The sequence below is a fragment of the Xenopus laevis genome, chromosome 3L, assembly GCF_017654675.1.
Source record: "Xenopus laevis strain J_2021 chromosome 3L, Xenopus_laevis_v10.1, whole genome shotgun sequence".
Classification (NCBI taxonomy): domain Eukaryota; kingdom Metazoa; phylum Chordata; class Amphibia; order Anura; family Pipidae; genus Xenopus; species Xenopus laevis.
The window spans coordinates 26,492,487-26,511,440 of record NC_054375.1 but is presented as its reverse complement, the minus strand read 5'-3'; the positions used below and the strand labels follow the sequence as shown (position 1 = coordinate 26,511,440).

Sequence of the window (18,954 nt, the reverse complement as noted above, 5' to 3'; positions counted from 1 at the left end):
CAGTTTGATAGATAGGTAGAGAGGTATGGAAGTTTGCAGGAGAACTAAAGCTTAAAAAAGGAATTAAGGTAGAAATGTTACACTTAATGTTTGGGGCTTCTTTACAGTATACACACAATTGAAACAAATGAAGCAGTGGGGGCATATTTTCCTTTTTTGTATATATATATATATATATATATATATATATATATATATATATATATATATATATATATGCAATGTAATAAGTATATATAATATAATAAGTATACTATGCGAGGAAAAGCGGCACTCATTGGACTTTTCTGATGCAAGAAAAACTATTATTTATTGAAACGCAACGTTGAGTTTCAACAAATTATCATTTTGCTTGCATCAGAAAAGTCCCGTGAGTGTTGATATTCCATATATATATAATGAATTCTGCATCAGACTCTGATGATTTCCAACAATCCCTAAGCTAAGCTTAAATGGCAGCTTCCTAGAGGACATATCCAGTGCCACTGACACTCAAAAGATGACTGACAAGATCTAAGATCCTGTAAACAATTTTGAATGCCTTGATTATTATTTTTATAGAGCCATTACACCTCTGCTAAATTTTTAAGAATGCACCTATATCCAGCCAACATATTGCCCCATCTCAAATCCCAGAGCCCTTCTGTTGTGCTAAAAGTCCCTTTATAAGACAATGTCAGCGCTTAGTGGCCCTTTAAATTTTTTGGATTTTTTTTTTTTGCTGTTTCTTAGGAAATGAAAGTATATATCAAAGCGCTGTCAGGCATAATGACTTGTCTGAATGCAACTGTGTGGTGTTTTAAAGCAAGCCACATCCATATGCATCCCCACTACTTTTATGCCTTTTGACACCTTGCTATTTCCATAGATATATAAAGGCCTTCCCAACCATAATGAAAAAAAGGCAAAACATTATCCCAGTGAATGGTTTATGGTAAAATCAATACGTAAGTCCACATGCACAACTTTCCTGGCCATTCACTGATAAATTGAAATATTCCCTCCCCATCCTCCATTCCTTTCCGAGGCGGAAAAAAAAAAGCCTCACCCAATTAAAACGTCCTATACCTCAAAATAATTTAAAGGTTTTGAATTGGTCTTGTCACTGTTAAAGCCGTCAGTTGTGGCTTTTTATCTTCTAGGAATTATAGGAGATTGTTACATCCTCATCATTATTTAATAGCTGCAATAATGGATATCTGCTTATTGGAAGCATGTATAGATTATAGGGAAACCTGACTTCCTGGAATTAAATTATAAATAACATTTAAATACATGGCAGCTGGCTGGCTATGGACTGTGATACGTGTGGTGTGTGAATTATTTTTTGAGTGGGGGACGATTTTTTTGAAAGCTAATTTGCTAGATGGTTGGTCCTGTTTAGCGCTGCTTTTGTATGAGCATTACTGGTATTAAAATGTGCACACAAAGAAAACAGAGAGAACAATGGTTTTCCTTTATTCACTAATGCCGGAGAACATGAAATGGGATCAGCTTTTAAAGTGCTAATAACACATTAAATGCACTATAATTCTTGTTTACTTTGCATATTCAAAAGCTCTGCATCATTTATCTACTTATTTTATTTCATTCGCTAGGGCTTTTTGTCCCAAGTTATGACTGTGTTTTATCTAAAAAAATATTGGACACAATGTTTCCACCAGCACATATTGACGTTGCTCAATAGCCAAGGTCCCACTGTGCCTTCTGCTTCTTTATTGCATCTATTTATGACAACAGGATTGCTGCTCTTTTCGTAACACTGGAAAGGCAAAAGTCTCCTGTAGTACCTGGCAGCAATTGCAGCAGATGCCATACCGTATATAGCCAAAAGTATCTTTTTGCCAAAGGTATCCAGACACACCTTTTGAGTATGAATGTCCCCAATAATCATCTGGTGATTGGTGAAGTTTGGAGAAGGACCTTTCTGATCACCATAATGCCCCTCTTTACAAAGCAAGATCCGTACAGAATGGGATTGCTGAGATAGGGGTATAAGAACTTAATTGGCCTGCACAGGGCCCAGACCTCAACCCAAATGGAATTAATGAAAAGGCCACCCATGAGCCAGGCCTGATCTGCAACATTAGTGCTCAGCGTCCATAGACCTTCACATTTATCCGACGAACAATCATGCAGTGCAATCTTCCGACCTGCAACTAACCATTCAGATAAATAACGTAGCACAAATCAGATGATGTTCTGGCTATTAATTGACAGGCAGCAATCGTACAAAAGTTAATTTTGACAGATAGTAGTGACAGTCACCCACTGATATTGTCACATAGGCAATACATGGAGAGATATTATCATTTGTCTACAGAAATCTAACCTACTCTAACAATTAAACTACCGATCGCCATGGTACGAAAAAAGACGGGACAATGTACACATGGTCTGAAAATCGTACAAAATGTAGATTTGTATGACTTTATCTTTGCGTTTATGGCAAGCTTTATGCTCTTGTGGCTGAATGGAAGCAAATCCTAAAAACAATCTTCAAACTAGTGAGGAGTGGGTCGGAAATTTCTCAATCCTAACTACTTTTCTGATTCCAACTACTTCCTACCTACGATCTAACCTACATCCAAACCTGCACTAAGTCCTCTTCTACTTTGTGATCCACACCTGGTCCTACTCCCCTTTGATGACTCATTTATGGGTGGGATTAGCCACCATAGTAGAGGCGTCAGGAGGGAGGGCTTGCCTGAAATTTGACCTGCCAAATGCACGAATCTGCTCCTGAGACTAATTTTTCTTGGCTCAAACCCACCCAACCTGTGGAAAAACATGGATTTTAGGACAGCACCCTCATCACTAGTCATAGCATCAAGTGAAAATCCTTCCCAATACAGTAGAAGCCACAGCAGCAAAAGGAAGGACAATTTAATATTATTCCCCAGAAACTTTTGGGTGTATAGCTGCTTCAGCTCATGAATATTTGAGACTGTGTTTCCCAGTGACACATGATTGGGGACATCATTGGCCTATAACTGGATGTAATATAGATCAGAGATAGTCTGTTTAGCTATATTTAATGGATCATCATATCACAATTCCAGACGTACTTGGATTGAAGTGATAGGTCAAAGGAACCTCATGTCAGAACTCTGAGGTTGTGATGTCCACTGTTGGCCTATCACTTGACATTGTACTATTAAATACCTGCATGACAGAAAAGGTTATATTAGATTGCGTTGATGGAGGCAAGTATTAGTCCTTCAACTATCTCTTTTTGGTACTTGAAAGGTGAATTAATCCCATGCCAGCTGTGTGTTATCTGCTCTGTTCTTTCTATTTATTCAGCTTAGTCCTTTTAAGGAGCTTTTCTGGGTTGGAAATTACTTTCCCACATCCACGACTTGGAAACTTCTCATATATTACACAGAGAGAGGAAATGATAGCTTAAATAAATATTTGTCCTATGAAAAGAACATTTTGGAACATACCTATATATAAAATAACAGAAATTGCTTGGATTTTTTTTTTTTGCGCTGTTCCTTTATCCACGTAAAACCATTTTCATTTGATTTCTCCTTTTCTGGTCATTTCCTCAGTAGGATTTTGGTTGGAACGTGCTCGTGAAGTGTGTAGAGAGCAACGCATCGCAAAGCAAGATGGCAGCACCCTGCTGCTGAAGAGCAGCACATGCTGCTTCACAGACACTAAGGTAAGGGAAGGTTTTTATCTGTAAGTGCATGTAAGTGGGGTGCTCTTCTTCCAGAGTGGGTGACTGTTGAGTTCTTGGGCTCTCGGTATCAGGAACGTAATTTGTCACTACGTCATCCTGGTGGGCCATCAACTATAGGGAAGTGAGAGGAGCAACTGAACTACATCTCACAATATCCTTGGTTGCTCCTCTCAATTCCCTATTTGATGTTGGTCCCCTGGACAACTGATCTTATAACCATTCAGGTTTAGCAGTGTATGGCCTCCAAGAGGTGGGGAATGGATTATTCAGTTCATTTGGAAGGGGAGGTTGCTACTAGTTTAAGGTTTAAACAAAATATACATGTATCACCACCATCAAGGTCAATTCAATGTAAGAGAAGTAACAGTGGGCTTTGTACTGTATGACTTTTTAAATACTGTAGACAAGAAAAAGCTAACTGATCCTCAGTCAACACAAGACATTGATCATGGATAATGGTGCTAGGTTTGCTGCCATGTAACCAGTTTGAGGCACCTGAGAGCAAGTGGTCATGGGCCACTCATTAAAACATTGCTTTGTGGGACTGTTCTGACAGTAGTAGTTATAGCATCAGTGCATACTGTGGTTATACAAGTACATTAGCAATGCATTTCTGTGTCTGTATTAGTGATGGACGAATTTATTCACCATTAAATTTGCCGTGAAAATTCGCCGTCATCTCAATTTCGACACCAATTTAGACGACGATAAATGGACGGCCATTGACTTTAATGGGCACCAGCATCAACTTTGACGCTGGCACCCATTTTGACGCCGGCGAATTGTGGCGAAGGGAAACGGAACAAATTCGCCCATCACTAATCTGTATTTGTTGAGAGCATTATAAGTACTGTGCTTGTTCTTATGTATCACCAGTGGCACAAGGTAACACTGTACTTTGCTGAGCAGAAAAAGTTTGTTATAGATGGAGCAGGAGTAATTGGAGCATCTGGCGCACAGCCACACCCTGTGCTGAAAGGGTCTGCTCCAGATGCATCAGACAAGTCCCCCACCATCTGTAGCTTAGGGGTACGTCCTTTTTGATTGCTGTGATGCTCTTGTATAAAATTCATTTAAATGGGGAAGGGAATTTTGACCTGCAGCAATTCTTCTTAAAAGTCCCATGGCGGTCAAAATGCTACCAATGGACTCCGAATTTCAGTAAAACTTGATTTGGGTTTTCCATTCTGTGTGTGTGCTTGGGGCTTGCCATTATGTTTCTGTACATGAGTGCTATGCAGCTAAAAGAAAAACCAACCCCCCAAACTAATGAAAACTACCTACCCTCCATAGTCCCCCCTCCCTGTTCCCTCCCTGCATAGTTGTTAATACCTGTAAATGCCCCTAAGTCTTTAATTAATATCCCTCGATGCAGAGTCAGCGCACAGGTGCCATCTCCACTGCTTCGGGAGTCTTCTGTAAGTAAGTGGCGTATCAGCGAAAGCCACGGAAATTGTTGAAGGGACCCGAAGATTACCGAAGAACCAGAAGATGGCGCCCGTGAGCTCGGCTGCACTGACTTTGCATTGAGGGGTAATTAAAGACTTAGGGGCATTTACAGGTATTAACACCTGTGTGTGGGGGGATTATGGAGGGTAGGGGTTTTCATTAGTTTGGGGGTTTGCTTTTCCTTTAAGGGTTCTCTGTGCCCCAGATACCATGTGTACCTTGCTGTATAAAATGAGTTGTGCCGTGTAATGATACTCATATTAGGAGTGTTTCCCTGAGTGGCCACTAGGTCAGACATGGCTAAATATTGGGCCAGAATTGGTTTGTACAAGGTAATGTTGTGCGCAATAATGTGTTAATTTAATAGCTGTACAATGATGGATACCGGCAGGGTCACAGTTGAAAGGAGAATTCCTTGTTGCCCTTTACACTTTCTTGTTTCATTTAAATCCTTTATCACTCTTCTTCCTCTTCAGCAGCTCTAAGTAGCCTTTTGTGCCCCCTATGCACACTGTATTAAGCTAAACATGTGCTGTGAGTGCTGAGCCCCTGGATATAAGAGACAGAAATAACAGGATGCATTTATCAAACGCGTCACCCTGCCAGGGCCTTGCGGCTCACTGGAAGGACTTTATCACTGAGGCCTGAGCATGGAGAATGGGAGATGGGAAGAAAGAGAGTGTTAGTGTGATGATTATTACTTTATTTGCCAAATGCTGACCTTGCAACTGGGGGCTTAGCAGCATTAGTGCAAAACCAAAATCACATGGAGAATAGAATATTTAAGTTGAAGTGGCGTATTTTGGGAAAGATGTCTTTTTTATGAAGATAAGTATTTGGGGCTTTTGTTTGGCTTCTGTGGGGCAAGGATATTATAGGGCTCATTTACAAGGTGCAGGGCAGGGTGCAAAGTGCAAGAAATACTGTAGGTGCAAACCGGCATGTTTTTTGGCACTTTTGCACTGTGCCCTGTACTTTGCTCCTTGGGTGTAGGTCTTTATGCTCCAGAATGGAGCTGTGCTTCTACCATTAGCGATGGGCGAATTTCTCCCGTTTCACTTCGCCAAAATGGTGAAAAATTTGTGAAACTCAAAAATGAAGGCTCGTGTCAACTTTGACCCCAGAATAAAGTCTATGGGCATGCCAATTTTGACGCCGGCGAATTTTCAGCGAAACACAGAAATTAGATAAGAATTTGCGCCAGGAAAATTTATTCGCCCATGACTATCTACCATGAGTGCCTGTATTTGGTAAAGCTGTATTCCTCATGGGCAGGCTGAGGGCACCCCTATCTGGCCAGCAGACTGGGTGGGAGATGTGATTGTCCATAGTATTTGTACCACCTGCATGTTAACCTGAGCTGTGTTTATCATGTAATGTTTTCAATAAACAAAATACAAACCATAATTTTTGAGTGATTCACAGGGTTACTTTTTTGTTCTGCGTTTCTTCAGTTCAGCATGTAGACCTGCTGCTCACTACAGCAAGCAGACATTTAACTGAATGCCAGGATAAATAGGAGGCTTAACCTGTACAATAAACAATACTAATAATTATCATAATAATAATCATAATAATAATATGCTTTTTGTTAGCTGACAACTGTCAATGGGGTGCAAGTCCCAGCACCCCATGTATATTCCAAGAAGCTATGCATTTTAGAAACTCCCTAAGGTTCTATACATTTTAAAGCCTTTTGATTAGTTATACATCATTTCTATTTGAAGTCATGTCTTACCCTTATTAAAAAATAGGACGGTATGGGAGAAGGTGGATAATGTTCAATGTTGCATGCTCAGAAAATATCCTATTATGGTATTTCTCATTGTAAATACAAATTTTACATTTAGTAAAATGTGTTAATAGGTTGTAAGTGTAGTGTGCAAAGTACAATTTGAGAAACAAAATGTTCTGTTTTTTTTCCCACATAGCAGTACAATGCAAGAGTCATGAGAGTCACTGATGCTCAATTTTGCTTTTTGGTTGATATCCAACCCTCCTGTTACTAAAGGGCACAGGTAGGGGACTTTCTGCCATATGGAAACATGAGAACAACCATTTCTATTGTTATTACCTCTGCAGCCTGTCAAGATCTTAATAGAATTAAGCAGGAGGCTTGGGAAATTAAACCAGTAGAATGAAATAGATTAAAAAAAACAATACTGGTATGGGACCTGTTATCTACAATACTTGGGACCTGGGGTTTTCAGATAATGGATATTTCCATAATTTGGATCTTCATACCTTAAGTCTACTTGAAAATCATGTAAACATTAAATAAACCCAATAGGCTGTTTTTTGCTTCCAATGAGGATTAATTATATCTTAGTTGGGATCAAATACGAGGTTCTGTTTTATTATTACAGAGGATAAAGTAAATCATTTTTTAAAATTTGGATTATTTGCATAAACTGGATTTGCTTCCAATAAGGATTAATTATATCTTAGTTGGGATCAAGTACGAGGTTCTGTTTTATTACTACAGAGTAAAAAGGAAATAATTTTTTACATTTGGACTATTTGCATAACATTTGGATTATTTGCATAAACTGGTTTTGCTTCCAAAACGGATCAATTATATCTTAGTTGGGATCAAGTACGAGGTTTTGGTTTATTATTACAGAGGAAAAAGGAAATCATTTTTTAAAATGTGGATTATTTGCATAAAATGGAGTCTAATCAGAGCTTTCTGGATAACAGGTTTCTGGATAACAGAGCCTATACCTGCATATTGATATAATAACGTTATAATCTTTCCTTGTATATAAACCTGATCTTGTAACAGATATTTACTGTATCTGTTTTATGTGTGTATGTCAATAAAATTGGATAAGTAAAATAGGACATTAAGGGCTAAATGTATCCCATTTTAATTCAGAGTGGTGCCAGATCTGAGGATGAGCAATTAACACCTCCTTGTTTCCATTCCAAACTAAAGGAATTGAATGCACGTTATGGAATAAGGCCAAACATGACTCCAGCACTGGTGTTCTGGCATCAATAGATCATTCTGAGCACGTGTCTCGTTGGTCTTGCCACCAACATATTGTAATCACAGTAGACCAAGAATTTATGTCACCCGCTATTAATTTGCTGATGACAGTGCACTACAGCGGTACTGCCTGAAGCTTCAGACGCGGAAACCAGCAGTAGATGATATTATTATAGACGCTTTCATCTGCTGGTAGGAATAGCATTTGTTAGCTGTCTGTTCGGGTGGGGGTAACTCAACAGCAAGTGATGGGAATCATCCACCAGATGTGCTACATAGAATAAAGCAAGTCAATAGGATACCATATACAGTACATCATCTTGGTCTAACAAATATGTAAATATAATTTGAGATGCCCCATCTGAACTAAAACCGAAAAATAAATATAGCTAGAAATTCTGTATTTTTTATACTGAACTTATTGTTCCAGCCCAGGGGGATAAGCATTTTTATAACAGTTATGATACAGGCCTTCATAGTTGTCCACAGCTGCTCCCCATCTTGGATCTTGTTTGGTGTCTTTTGAGAGTCAGTGGCACTGCACATGCTCAGTGTACTCCTGGTTGAGAAGCTTGTGGTACAGATTTTTACTGCTAAAGGGCTGTTGTTGCTTTGGAGTAGTAAAGAATATGTAAGAGGTCACCATTCATTCAAGTTATTTGCATCCAAACATGCTCCATATGTCTCCATATAGTTGCACCAAGCAGCATTGTTTCCATCTTCTGCTGAATTGTGTGCAAGTAGATACCGTAGAACCCTGGAGCTGGCAGTAATTTCATGGTTTCAACATCAGTAGGTGCAACAGATCCCCATGCAAAGGATCATATGTATGTATGTATGTATTTTTTACTTGTTTAGTACTCCTTGAGAGCAACACACTATATAGCAGAACAATAAATGAGTAGTCCAAACAGGGGGTCATTGCAGTAATACATACAAATACATACAAAATACAATAAAATAAAGATAAAATACAGTTACTGGTATGGAATCCGTTATCTGAAAACCTGTTGTCCAGAAAGCTCTGAATTATGGAAAGGCTGTCTCCCATAGACTCCATTTTATCCAAATAAGCCAAATTTTCTCTGTAATAAAAAAAGCAATATATTGTACATGTTCCAAACTCAGATAGAATTAATCCTTATTGGAAGCAAAACCAGCCTATTGGGTTCATTTCAGGTTTAAATGATTTTCTAGTAGACTTAAGCTATGAAAATCCAAATTACGGAAAGATCCATTATCTGGAAAACCCCAAGTCCCAAGAATTCTGGATAACAGGTCCTATATCTGTACAATAAAGATTAAGTGCTTAGTGTCAAGGAGATGAAAGGATGGAGGGCCCTTCGCTGTAGAGCTTACAATCTAAACAAGCGTATGTAATAGTGTGGTTTTTTTGGTGCAACTGGATGTAATTCTGGAGCCCCCCGTAGCAACAATTAAACTGGAACTGTGGGAAAACTACGTCTGTTATTGCACTTTGCACACTGCACTTTTTGTGTATTATGCGTAGCATTTCTAACCTATGACTTTAAGATTTATTCCTCCTTTAAACAAGCAAGACCAAAATAACCTAATTTCTATGGTGCGGCTCTTCCTAAATATATAAATTTTAGTGTCTCCATAAAAGTGCCCTCTTCCATTCGCCATTCTCTCCGTAGCTGGATGTTGTCAGAAGCAGCAGAGTTTAAGATAAAGGGATTATAGTGTCCCATAAAGAGAAGAATTGATATTTATTAATCTCTCTGTTCTCTAGAGCTTCCCTGTCTTCAGATTGTTGCCTAGGGACAAGCACATTGCCGGCAGTTTGGTCAGCTTACGACGAGCCCCATTGGCCCGCGAGTTTGTGAATTGGCTCGCCAAGTGCTTGTGCTATTAACTGCGCACAAAATTGATTTGCAGATCCTTTTGTATAATTTCCTTATTGGCAATAAAGAAATGGAACAATTTAGCCGCTATTCATATTTCCTTGATCTACTTCATGCAGGCGACACACACACACACACAAAATAAATGAGCTGACTGGTGGAAGCGAATGCCAAGTAGCTCATCCTTATTGACCCTGATGTGCAAGAGCCGCGTTCGTGCTTATCTCTAGATTGCCCGGAATTGCACAGGGAAAGCCAGAGTTTAACATTGCAAATAGAGCGGCATAAATTACTCACTAAGAAGGGTCCTTTGTCACTGAGGGACCTTGAGCCGGCGCGGTATATCCTCTGCTTTGTTTCTAACTACATAGAGAAGAACGAAACCCCCAAAACGTTAGGAAATGGAAATCACTAAGGTGTTCAATGACCATAAAAAAACATTTTTCCTAAACGGTGGGCTGTCACCTCTAAGAGGGGCTTGGAGCAGTCATTGGTAAGGGTGAGATTTAGGGAGAATGCTTATTTATTTTTCTGATAGATACATCAGAACTTGTGGTTCAGATAGGGCGAGATTTGGGGTCAAAACCTATTTGCGGTCCTAGTTATTCTCGAAATTATGTCTGAATGACTAAGTAGTAGTACATTAATCTTTTCCTCTATCTGTAACCATGTTATGGGCCATCTGTAACCATGTTATGGGCCATCACCATAGCAGGAGGGGGGTGTATTATTCTGAGACAATTTACAATTGGTTTACTCTTTTTATTATTTGTGGTTTTTGCATTATTTAGCTTTTTATTCAGAGGCTCTCCAGTGCTATTTCAGCAATCTGGTTTCGAGGGTTCAAATGACCCTAGCAACAATTTGAATAAGACTGGAACATGAATAGGATAGGGCCTGAATGTAAAAAGGAATAATAAAAAGTAGTGATAACAATACATTTGTAGCCTTATAGATCATTTGTTTTTTAGATTGATCCTGGGGCTGTTGCCTCCTGGGGCTGCTGCCACCAGCCTCGGTGCCGCCCCCCTACTCCACGCTTAAAGGAACAGTATATAATGTACTGTTGCCCTGACTTGGTAAAACTGGTGTGTTTGCTTCAGTTAGACTATTATAATTTATATAAATAAACTGCTGTGTAGCCATGGGGGTAGTACAGAATACACAGTAGATAACGGATAAGTTGTGAAGAATCCCATTGTATACTACAGAGTGTATCTGTTATCTGCTGTGTATCCGGTGCCTTGTCTCTTTTTTCAGCTTTGAATGGCTGCCCCCATGGCTACACAGCAGCTTGTTGATATAAACTATTGTAGAGTATCTGAAGCAAATACACCCGTTTTACCAGGGCAGGGCATCGTTACATTATATTGTCATTCAGTTAAAACACTTTCATTTTTTGGTGTTACTGTTCCTTTAATACTTCAGCATCGGAGTGGGTCAGAGGGGGTCTGCATTGCTAGAAGCTCTGCACTAGCGGACCCGAATTTTCAGCTCTTAAAGTTACAGGAAAGAGCTTTTTGTGGCCCCTGGTAACTGGCCACTTACTGCTGCCTGTAGCAAGGTTCTCACCTTTCCTCATGGCAGGAGCTGCCCTGGGTCAGTGACCCCCATTTGGAATCTGGAAAGAGTCAGAAGGAGAAGGCAAATAATTAAAAACTTTGCAAAAAAAAAATAATTACAACCAACTGAAAAGTTGCTTAGAATTGATCATTTTATAATGAACCACCCTGTTAAATGGAAAAAGCTAAACAACCACTGTCAAGGGACATGGACGCAGGCTGAATTACATGGCTTATATTAAAGTAGGCTGCCCATTAATTCTAAAATGCATGTGTTTAGTGAGTTATGTCATACAAATGACATCATTAAGCATTGATTTATGATATATATTTATTATATCACATAGCACCATTTACAAGGGTATATTTTTCAGCTTATTCATGGCTTCTGTACATTATAATGTTTGACACAATGCATTGATGCATCATACTTTTGTTCTAAGCATCCTCCAAACACATTATGAATTAAGCCCAAAATCATTAGGAGGTTGGCCAGTTTCTTAGCACCCCAAGCGATTCTAATTTGGGATACACCGAATCCTGCCGTTTTCAGCAGGGTTCCGATTCGGCTGAATTCTTGTGCCTGGCCAAACCGAATCCGAATCTATAAAATCATGTGACTGCGGGCACGGCTTTCTTTTTCCCTCCCCCTCACTGATTTACATATGTAAATTAGGGTTTGGTTCGGATCCTTTAGGAAATTTTTCACAAAGGATTTGGGGGTTTGGCCAAATTCAAAAATAGTGGATTCGGTGCATCCCTAATTCTAATGGCTGATGTTCTCTTTGGCCTGGGGTAGAATGCACAAGAGTAGTCACCACAGGAGCCCATGCACCAGCCCAGGGTGGCACAGAGGCTAGCAGAGAGCCGGGAAGAAGATGGCAGTTGTGCACTCTGTACAAAATTACCCTGCTTTTTAAAGAGTAGCTGTATCACATATGATGTGAACAGCTTGATGAGAGGGCTATGAAAGGTAAGAAAGGTTTAGGTGGAAATAAAAACTAAAAGTCAAAGTGATCCTTTAAGAGCAGATTATAAAGCCCTTTGAAGGGCAAAAAATGATGTAGATATTAGTTCCACCCTCTGTATCACTCCCTCTCACCACAGATGAAGTCCGAAGGATTTATAGCTTTTCATCCAGACATAGATCCGTTTCCCAGTTGCTGTGTGGATTATTTTCACTCCCTTTCAGTATGATGTCCCCCCTTTCTCCCTCCCCTGAGCTCCCCCCCTCCCACTACTTCATGTCACAGATAATAGAGCTTTAAAGCATTTCACGGGCTCTGCGACAGGACAGAACAATTTCAGGCTGATTCTCAAACACCACCAGCGTTTCCCGGTACCAACGTGATATTTATGAAAAATGGCCAAACAAATTCAATGGCCAACAAGGGCAGGCAAGGACAAGGAGATACCTTTGAATTGCTGGATGAGGCTTTGCCAACTGGGGCATTGCTAACAAGAGCTTGTATTTAGCAAGGGAAGCTTCATTCACTTGGCTGCGAGAGGCTTCTCTAATCCGAGGGGCATCGACCCCTGAAGAGACAATACACCCTACATTTTAATCACGTTTATAGATTGCTGGTTATACCCTTTAGTGGACCAACATAAAGCACGACTAAATGCAGAGGGTGAGGGTTCACAAGCGCTGTATTCCATCTTGTTTCTCTGCTGGTAAGTTATGCCAGCAGCTGCCAACTTGCTGAAAGAGTTAGTCATCTAAGGAGTGGCATCAATATATAAAATTTTGTATCATGGACAGCACCATTCACGGGTTTCTTTTCTTTAAAATGCCTTTATTGAGACCTGGGCTCTGACCCAAACAATCGAAATGTTGCAGATGAAAACAAATTGTTGCACTTCAAAAATTTGGAGTGCAATTTGACGCGTCTCAAAAAAGATTGTCGTCCATAGACTTCGATGTATTTTGGCTAATTTTCACAGTTTAGCGAATTTTCGGTGATGCGATTCGGATCAGATTTGCCCCCTTCCCTAATAACAGGTATTGCATCCTTGCTCTTATGTATAGTTGCCCAAAGTGCCATTGCGTCTGTCATGCCTCTCCTGTTGCATTGTGCGCAAGTGCAGCTGTTTAACAATGGTATTACTGGTATGGGATCTATTATCCAGAATGTTCAGGAACTGGGGTTTCCGGATTATGAATCTTTCCGTAATTTGGATCTTCATATCTTAAGTCTACTAGAAAATCATGTAAACATTAAATAAAGCCAATAGGCCAGTTTTGCTTTCAATAAGGATTATTCGTATCTTAGTTGGGATCAAGTAAAAACTACTGTTGTATTATTACAGAGAAAAAGAAAATCATATTTAAAAATTTGGATTATTTGTATAAAATGGGAGATGGCCTTTTGATAATTCGGAGCTTTCTGGATAACGGGTTTCCGCATAATGCATCCCATACCTGTATCACCACCCTGAACGTGGCAGTAACATCAATGTTGCATTCTTAAATCAATATTGCTCAGTAAAACATTCCCCCAGATCTCCAGGGCCCATGGCTGCATTAAAGTACAGAATAATCCTCCAACAACAATCACCGCTGTTATGTGTAAATCATACAATCTTTCTGAAATGTAATTAAATAAGAGGCGTTTGGCAGAGAGCCCAGAATACTCAACAGTTGCACTTAGATATATTCGTAAAAATTTAAGATAAGCAAAGATACAAATTGTAACAATTTAATATAAGCGGGTCTCTTGGGGAAACTGTGACTTGCAGCTTAAAGGGCAATTCACCTTCTTCAGCAAAACTCTAATAACACATAAAACCAGACCCTAAAACCCACAGAAATGTGTTCAAACTTTCCATAACCTGCCATATTTTGTTAAATGGATGTGCTATTTGGTGTGTATTTTTTTTTCTATTTTTTAAATGTTGGGAGATATGCTATAAGGTGCCACTTTATGGTTAGGTTTTGTGTCCCTTTAAAGCACTATGGCAAAATGTATGGGGGGACCAAAAAGTGGCACAACACAGTATGCTATGTTTGAACAAGGAGTTGGCTGATATCACATGATATACCCCTTTAATCCCTGTAAATTAGAAGATAAATAATTTTTTGTGAGGTTGACAAGCCTGCTTGCTGTATGTGCCAAGGCTGTAGGACACCCTTGCAGAATTTATTAGTACATGGTGACCTTGGAGTGAGACCTGAATTGCTAGGAGACTGGAAATAACAAGGACGGCTGAATCTGGGACAAGAAAGTGTATTCTGCCCTTGAATGAGATATCTTGACTTTTAACAGTAAAATGGATCTAAAGCCCTTTGCGGTTTTACTGTTTACAGGTTGTGTTGCACTGGGGGAACCAAGGTCACATTATCTTATTCATCTCTCTGAGTACATTGCACGGTGGCCCCTTATTAGAATTAACTTCATAATCAACATTTATACTGGTGCTGATACTAGTGTTAAGTAAAAGCTTAACCTGACTTGCAGCCAGCTTGTAAAAGAGCCATAATTGGTCATTATCCCCAAGGCAGAAATGCAAGAGCCCCGTGCACAGAGCACTTCTACCTTGGGACTGTCTGTGCTCAGGAACTCATACCAGCCCAGTCCTTACTGAATACTAGGGCAGGTAGCAAATATAGGAGCTCCATTGTAGTCTTCATATGCATGACACAAGTTAGGGATGTGAATTGGAGTGCCTAGGTGCTTCTCTAGGGTTGCCACCTGTCCAGTTTTAAAACATGTTCCCACTCCTGATGAATACACATTGCTCCCAGTATATGATGGCATCATTTCTGGCGCTCTGCATCAAAATGACGTGTGTGCCCAGTTCTACAGGCATCATTTCTATTTTGGTAGCAGTGGTTTCAGGGTTCTGCAGTATTAATTGCTCAATTCATATAAACAGTCCCTCAGATTCATTTATGGTCCTCCATCTACCATTAATTTTGTTGGTAGTACCAAGACAGTTGGGTAACGTCCAGCCCCACCCAATAATTTGTCTACCTGATAAACCACATGCCGAACCCTGGCACCAAGAAGACAGCTGTTCGGTTGTAGAATCTGGATGACAGATTACCCTTTCCACTTTCCTAATAAATTAATCCCCTACAACTACAATCTGTTTAGACCTGGCTCTGCTCTCCTCCCCACCACTATTAGAGAAACAGCTCTCCCAGCTGTTAGAGAGATCAGCCCCATCTTGAACTGTCAATCCAGAGTTCACACTCCCATCTTCTTCACACAATCTGGCGAATCTGTCGGAAATGCACAAACCCTGGAGCAGCCTCCATTTTTTTTCTTTTCCCCACGCTATATTTTCTTACTGTCAGCCAGCTAACTGCCTCATCATCCTGCTGCTGTTCTCCTCCACCCAAACTATCTGACCCACTTGGTCATGTTCAGTGACCTAGAGACTCTTCTCAAGATTGTCAGTTGACCACAGTGATGCAGTTTTGCCTACTTGCAGTCTGCATCAGTTGTGCATCAATTTATTAATTGCCTTGAGCCGGTGGCAATTCCAGGGTTCTGTTTGGAGGAGCTCCTAGTTGTGGTAGCTAAAAGTATTATTGACAGCACACTCTCAAGTGTTCATCAGCTCAACTCAATCTGCTTCAGAGACAGAGACTGTTTATCTGTAGCCTCAATATCAGTACCTGGTCTTCCTCTTCCTTTGCGTGCCAAATCTGCAAACGAGTGCTGCATCTGATGTCATCACATTCATCACATCACAATTTAAATATTTAAATGGGCCCTGGTCAATAACTCACTGCCTAACGTAGGTCTATCTTTAATAGTTCCTGGATGAAATTCCTATACTGTTTTTGACCTAGCCTGTCTCTGATCATTCCTAGTCTGCTGCCTGTCCTGACATTTGCCCATTTACTGACCATTCTCTCGGATCCTGTTCTGCACTGCGATACTGTTGGTTTTGACCCAGCCTGTGACCTCAACTATGCTCTTATCTCCTGAATTTGTACTGCACTGCCCGATTGCTATTGATTCAGCCTATCCTATGATCACACTCCTTGTTCCCCTTACTTCCTGTAAACGTTTGGTTCCCTTGTCTGCCCAGAACTCTCTCCCTGGTCCTCTCACTCTAAGACCTGGTGGCATCTAAGTAGCGAAGGGCTCCCCACGAAGCAAAAGGCAGTAGTTATAGGCAGAAGTGTGAGCCGAGGCCGGGACCTAAGGGTTTGTTCTGGGTTTGGGATACTATTCATAACACTCAGTGTCTGCATTGGTTTGACTCAAATCTTATTACAGGGCATATCAGGAAAACTTGGGTTTCAGTATGTATAGAAATGTTTTTCTTGACTCTTCAAATTAATTTCCTTACTTTCCCACGCATAATACACCCGAACACAAGGCAAAGTCCATAAAAAATGGGTTTGCAGTGATGGGAGAGGAAGAACGTGACAGGCCTGCCCAAAGCTTTGACATTGACCCTGATGATGTCCCGTGGAATGAATTAGAACACCAATGTGAGCCAGGTCTGACCCCCAACATAAGTGGCCAACCACTTATTTATGAATGGAAGTAAATCCCACTAACAATATTCCAACATCTAGTGGAATCCCTTCCCAAACTAGAGTGTGTTATAGCAGCACACTTCATCTGAGAACAAGAGTGGTGGCTTTTCTAAAGGTGCACGGCTGGGTATTATCTGTGTCTCAAAAAAGCAGCTGCTTTATTTTTGTTACTGATTTTTGCCTTCATTGTTTGTACAAGAGCTAGCGACCCATTGTTACTCAATAAGATTAAAGAATGAGAATCCATGGGGGTGGTATCTGTTTTGCCCAATGCTTTTTCGATCCAGTCTTAAATCTATAAGAGCACCTGAAATGTTTTAAAAAAGAAAATCATTCCTTGCTGGGAACTATTTAAATAAAATAAAAGGAATTTCAGAAAGAGGTGTTGTTAGAATTTACTTACCGGAGGAGGATTTGCCCAGGTATAGTGACCAGTAGAAACCAATTGGATGTCTGCATTGGGGACTCAAAGAGGCTGCATACTTTAATGTTCTGCTTCTAACTAAATATGAACAACTATTTTTGTTGCAATACTTTGTAGTCTTTATGGACTGCTGTCTGTTTCCTAGATGTGTGCTTGTTTACACCAGCTCATGCAGAATTTCTAAGGGAATTCTTGAGTATTTCATACATTATTTACTCAGTGTATTCAGTTCAAAGGGCATGTTTTGTTCACGCTGTTCTAGTGCTCCCTTGTATAATGTTTCAGTTGTGTCTTATAAAAGATTTGTCTGCTATGGAGCTATAGGTGCTGATGCACTCCATCATGTGGGATCTTTGCATGGCCATCTACTCCATCATAATGCATTTATGATGGTGGACCAACAATGTAATAAGCATCATTTATATTTGTACCCTCTATTGAGAGAAAGGGCTGTCATGAATAATTCCCTCAAGCAACCTTTGAATGGTACACCGTTCTGTCAAAGGAAAAGATTTGTGTGATTGCAAGGAAGGTCTCCAAGCAAGGCAAATCTCTGTGTCAGACTATGGATTGCTTAAGTCGGTACAGGGTTGAGTATAACCCAAAGGAAGAAAGTTGTTAATAGGGAACAAACAGAACAGACAGCAGACAATTCAGAAACTCTTTATGGCCCCCTAAAAAAGTTACTAACAAAAACATAGCCTCGCAATAAATCTCTTTTTTATATTATTGGGGTTTGGTGGCCCTGGATTTCAGATACATTTTCTGACCAAATATATATCTAACATGTATTAACATTGGCCTATCAGTGATTAAGCAACATACTGAAGAATATCTAGGACAGATAATAAATATTAACCCTACATCACACTCTAAATGACCTTCTGGGTAGACTTCCAGGAGAAGAGTTGCTCACCCCAACTAGCCTACAGTCTGATCTCGCCCCCAGTTGAGGTACTAAAATCTATTTCTAAGTATCACTTCCCGTTTATCAATGATTAAACCAGAGATCATGATGCAAAATTGGCATCAGGGTCCCCTCCACCCAATGCTAGACACCAACTAGTGCTGCTGTGATACATGTGGGGCTCCAGCAGGATTCCATCCTCTGGTCATACCCCTGTCTATCCAATTGAGCAATTTGGAGAGAAGGCCCATTAAAAAAGGCACTCTTCAAAGCAGGGTCACTACCAATATTTTCCAACAACCTGTTATGAGAGAGACCATTAATATTTTCCAGAAGAAGTATTTCCTTGCGCTAAACACAATCTGCAGTAGAGTGTTGTAGTGGCACTTTAAGGCAGACATTATTACAATGAATGCATATGCAATGAGCGCTTACAATAAACTCTCTGCTTCCTTGTTCACCAATAGATCTTAAGGACACAAGGGCATATTTTAAGATTAAAAGTAAGGAGATGGAAAGGAGGTGGAAAGGGGATTTTACAGTGAGAATAATGAACCTGTGAAA

General features: G+C 40.1%; 1 protein-coding gene across 2 annotated transcripts in view; it reads left to right on the top strand.

The window, feature by feature from the left end:
• The window catches only part of sgcd.L (sarcoglycan delta L homeolog), a 339,284-nt gene that overhangs the window by 34,053 nt on the left and 286,277 nt on the right, over positions 1 to 18,954 (top strand). Inside the window, exon 2 of one of the 2 annotated variants that reach the window (XM_041586050.1) lies at positions 3,561 to 3,670. The gene's annotated coding sequence lies outside the window, so the exon portion shown is untranslated. Of the gene's footprint in view, positions 1 to 3,557; positions 3,671 to 18,954 lie in introns of both variants that reach the window. The other variant, XM_041586049.1, reaches the window with a different exon arrangement.